At 39.7% G+C, this 5,345-nt stretch overlaps 1 protein-coding gene across 1 annotated transcript in view; it reads right to left on the bottom strand.

Annotated features, from left to right (window-relative positions):
* Tbl1xr1 (transducin beta like 1 X-linked receptor 1) overlaps nucleotides 1–5,084 on the bottom strand; it is a 62,911-nt gene extending 57,827 nt beyond the window's left edge. The window contains exon 1 of the mRNA XM_029537364.1: nucleotides 5,018–5,084. The gene's annotated coding sequence lies outside the window, so the exon portion shown is untranslated. The remainder of the gene's footprint in view (nucleotides 1–5,017) is intronic.
* Nucleotides 5,085–5,345: the final 261 nt, after the last annotated feature.

Here is a 5,345-nt window from a genome sequence, read left to right as displayed (position 1 = left end):
GGATGGTTGTGAGCCACCATGTGGTTGCTGGGATTTGAACTCAGGACCTTTGGAAGAGCAGACGGGTGCTCTTACCTGCTGAGCCATCTCACCAGCCCCGTTGTTTTCTTTTTTAAGCACTTACAGAGAAAAAGCAAGACTATACCACGCCAAGAAAAGGTATCCAATCAAAAATTTAACCAAATAATATACATAAATCAAATGCAGCCAAACAAATGCTCAGTCTGGATGTGGTGCTCACACAAGGATTACCTAAATACTTTAAGGAAATGTGGACCCTAAGTCTGTCATCCTGGCAACTCAGAAAGCAAATGTGTCAGGTCAGGTTGATGGAATGGTGAGGTCAAGGCCAACTTGAGCCAGAGTGAGACAAGCATCCCTACCCCCCCTCCACACACACACAAAACAATTGGAAAACACTAAACTTCCTGGTAACCTAGCTGGATGGGGGGGGGGGGGGGGCATTTAAAGGACCCAATACTGTAGCCTCACTTCTGCTTTGTATTGAAAGCAAACAGGACTGATGTGGGGACCAGGGACATGCAGAAAGATGACGGACATTAAAACTGTCTTGTTATAAGACAGCATATCACCTGGCAGTGGTGGCTTTAATCTCAGCACTTGGGAGACAGAGGCAGGTGGATTTTTAAGTTTGAGGCCAGTCTGAGTTGGGGAGGGGGGAGGGGAGATAAACATAGCACTCATCCCTTTCCAGATCACAGAGGAGCACTGGCTCTTGGTATCCTGGACATCCAGAGCTATGCTCTGGAGGGGCAGGTGGTTCACTGTAATCTTAGCGCTTAAAGGCTGCGAAAGGAAAATTGAATTGAAGGCCATCCTGTGCTATATACATACATACATACTACATACATACAGAGATGTATCAGAGAACCAAATTCTATATTTAATATACTTAATTACATGTCATTTATTATTCACTATTAAATATAATTAAAACACTGGATAAAAATTACCAGGATTGTTAACAATAATTACATATTATATTATTAATATGTAAGCAATATAGTCAACATTAGCTATGATTAATATGATTACTAATACTTAACATATTGGTGAGTTTTTTCTTTATAATCTTGTTTATTTTTAAATATTTCCCAATTATTATGTATATTACATGCATAAGTATACAAAATAATCAAGTTTATGTAAACTTCACTTAAGGTTTTTTTCATCATGAAAATACTGGCAAAGGAATTGTATTTTAAAAATAAAATGTTAAGTTTGTATCAGAAACACTATATCACACACATACATTGCTGCCCCAGAATCAACCCACTTCCTGAACCCAATACTGTGGCCTCACTTCTGCTTTGTACTGAAAACAAACAGGACTGATGTGGGGACCAGGGACATGCAGAAAGATGACGGACATTAAAACTGTCATGTCATAAGACAGCATATCACCGGGCAGTGGTGACTTTAATCCCAGCACTTGGGAGGCAGAGGCAGGCGGATTTCTGAGTTCGAGGCCACCCTGGTCTACAGAGTGAGTTCCAGGACAGCCAGGGCTACACAGAGAAACCCTGTCTCAAAAAAGAACCAAAAAACAAAAAAAGACAGCATATGATGTCTACTCACATCATTTCAAAGACTGCAACGTCAGCTTGAAAAGGCTCCCTTAACCATGAAAATCTGATTGACATCAGTAATGATAACACCACAAAGAAATAACACTTAAACAAACCCTACCTTCTAGGAACCTGGGAAACAAGTCAGTATTTAAAACCAGTAAAGAAAGAAAAAACAAAGACAAGCAAAACAAAACGTGCATGCCTCTCCTGTATAAGCCAGGACACAAGAGGCTTTCTTTGTAGAAACATTGTTTGTGCACACTCATGGAATAATGAATTTGGCATCTAGGTCATGATCAGCAATGAGCATTCTCAACTATTAGATGCTTCTTCAGGGATGTACTGGTAAAGCCTTCCTAGGCTTCTACATAATGAGGGATGAAACCAAGATTAGATCAAACCCTTGGACCTAGCTGTTGATTTGCAGAAAATACAAGGAAAAGATGAACATTTTCCTAAAGAGATACAATTCACAAAATAGAGTAGGGGAAACTTTACAGTTAGAAAGGGATAATTAAATCAACTGTGCACAGTAACTAGGCATCTTGTTGCAGTTCTATAAAAAAAAACATAAGAATTTCAAGAAATGTAAATGCTATTAAAAACTGTCAACATCTCATACCTATGAGATAACCAACATTTGGACCACAGTATGGAAATTGTCAAAAAAGATAAACAAAAACACCTGCTTGCTCCAAAAAGCCTGCTCAGAAATCCAAAAAGAACTTCTTAAAATCTGAAATCAAGATCTCATATAACTCTACCATGAATAAACCAAAACAGAAGCAATCCAAATGCCCACAAAGCAAAACACTAATCAAAGAAAAAATATGCATAAGATGGTGTGTTCTTCAGCACAGGCGTTATGGTGCACACCTTTATTACCAGCACTGAGAGGAGACAAGACAGGTGGATCTTGGTGAGTTCAGGCCTGCCCGATCAAGCACCAGGCTAGCCAGGCTAAACGAGGCCCTGTCTCAAAAACAGGCAAATAAGATAGAGAAAATCATGCTATTGGCTTCAACATGGATGGACTTCCAGACACCATATACAGAAGCTAAAAGAGGACAATCAGAAGAGACAAGTGTGGTTAGAACGTTGCTTCCAGAAAGGCCCTAACTTATACCCAGAGAAAAGGAAATGACAGAGGTGCAGGTCTAGACGGACTTCTAAACACTCAACCACTGCTGCATTAACAATGGTGAAGACAGCACCTGTTTTGTGGTTTCAAATATGAATGCAATATGTACTCATATTCCTTCTCACATGAAAACGTCAATGCCAGTTTAAAGCAGAAGAATGATATTGCAATTATATAGGAGTATGCACATTCTAATACTGAAATATTTAGGAATAAAACTGGTGTGTTAATGGCTACACTAATCAGACATCAGGGCACAACTTATCAGAAAGAACATATGTAACAGAGGCCATGGGTGGGAGAAGGAGCTATAACTTTCCTCTCTAATATATGCTTGAAGCAAAAGAGTAAAAATCATCACACGACATGGTCATCAATGAATTCCAGAGAAAAATATAAAATAACTTGCACAGGAAAACTGTCAGTTCCAGTCATGTGAAGTGCATTTTAAGAGGTAAAGCAATATGAACTCCATGTATGGTCCAGGGAAGGTGGCAAAGGTCACTGGGACCAGGCCCTCTCACCAAACACCTGCACATGACAATTTCAGAGGGAAACAGGAAATTGTCTCTTCCTTACACTAGAAAGGACTGGCATGCATATACCCTGATAGTTCAATGACAAGCGGGCAGGAAGAGCAGATCCCTGGGGAAGGAAGCTTCACACAGGCCTGGGCTTAGCACACTCTTCACATGGCAGTGCTCAGCTAAAAGTTCACTAGTTTATTTCTGTAACTTTTTATTTAATATTTTCAGATCACTGTTGATGTAATAAAAGTAATAAAATCTCAGCAATTATTAATGTGGGGTATGGAGGACTGCCATTCGCTCTACTATTTATTTATCCCCAAACACACAACAGCCAAGTAGGAGGAATACCGGTTAAAAGGCTCCAGTGGGTGGTAATGGCTGCTGGGGGTGGGATTTCCTTTCTCTTCAGAAATGTAGCCACTGAAAAGCTGTCTCAACCCCAGCAAATAGCCCTACACCCATTCACCAAAATGAACCCTGACTAAGCCTATGGTTAATGCAGTGGTGCACACACCTTCAGTTCCAGTACTGAGGAGGCAGAGGCAGCCTGATCTCCCTGAATTCTCCCTTAACCTAAGCTAACAGGAAGACCCAATCTCAAAAAGAAGAAAAAGAGGGGGTGTGGGTGGCACATTCACATGTTAGGGAGAAGGATTATTCCAGAGGGAGTGAGGGGGATGTTAAAAGAGGAAAATGAAACGGATGTCAAAATGCATTATACACACAAATTGTCAAATTTTTAATTGAAAAAATTCTAAGACAGGAAGCAAAGGTACCCCAAACACACAATATTAAAGAAGGATAAAATCATTCTGAATTTTAGTTTGTGAGATCACTTAACCCACAGCACAAATAAATCTCAGGAATTTAATACAACTCTACTATTGAATTACCACAAGTCACCAGATAGGAAATATGGTCATTGTTACATAACAGTTGAGATTTATAATTCAAAGTCAAAGACTTCTAAACCTTTCTAAAGAGATAAAGGTGTCTTTCCCCTAAAGTTAACAACTAAATAAAAATGTAAAATATCATACAATTAGCTGCATATTAACTAGTGACATCAGGATAAGCACAATGTCCTAAATCTCACTAAAGTAATAAACAAAAATAAAGGAATTATTACTATCAATATCAAAATTTTAACAAAAATAATTCTACTCACAAAATGTAGTTCATTTCACAAAAGATCATATTTACATCATATTTTTGTCTCTATGTAGTAGTCTAAGTGAGAATGGCCCCCACAGTCCCCTGTATACAAATGCCTGGGTCCTAGGTTCTGAAACTGGCAAGAATTAGGAGGTGTGGCCTTATTGGAGGAGGTGTATCACTGGGGTAGACTGAGGTCTCAAAAGCTCACCAATTCCCAGTTAGGTCTCTCTGCCTCATGACTGTTGTCTCAGCATGTAAGCTCTCAGCCACTGCCCACGTACTGTGCCAACCTAACTACTGCCAAGCTCGCAGCCTTGGTGGTCATGGACTCTAACCCTGAGAAACCATAAGCCCCCATTAAATGCTTTCTTCTTTAAGTTGCCTTAGTCATGGTGACTCTGCACAACAGTAAAAAGTAAGACACTAGGTAACCGTAAAACCTACAGGAAAATGAGAATCTTTAAAATAATTAACTTTTGAGCTTTCTGAGATTTTTGAGAAATTTTTAATTCTCAAGAGTCTCTCAAAAACAAGAATAAGCACAGCAATAAAGCACTAACATAACATGGGACAGGAGAAAAGGAGAGGCACCTTACCATTGGCAGTGCATTGATGTGAGGATGTGCAACTGGATATCCAACCACCAATCACAAGTTACTGAAGCTAAGAGAAAGGAAAACAGTTTCAGTGTTCTTAAATTCAATCTCAGATTTCCCATACCAAGCTCTGCATACTCAAAATACTCATTTATACAAGTCTGCAGTATTCCACCAGTGAGACTGTCCAGCACAGCTATGTCACGAACAGCAGCAAACACTGCATGCCTATATTCCTGAGGGGCTAATGCAGCTACCAACCAGCATCTGAGGAAGGTCATGCGTGACCTCCCCAATTCAGCTCGATCCCAGAGAGTTTGACTGCATT

The sequence above is a fragment of the Mus pahari genome, chromosome 4, assembly GCF_900095145.1.
Source record: "Mus pahari chromosome 4, PAHARI_EIJ_v1.1, whole genome shotgun sequence".
In the NCBI taxonomy this organism is placed as follows: Eukaryota; Metazoa; Chordata; class Mammalia; order Rodentia; family Muridae; genus Mus; species Mus pahari.
This window is presented reverse-complemented; position numbering and strand designations above follow the sequence as displayed.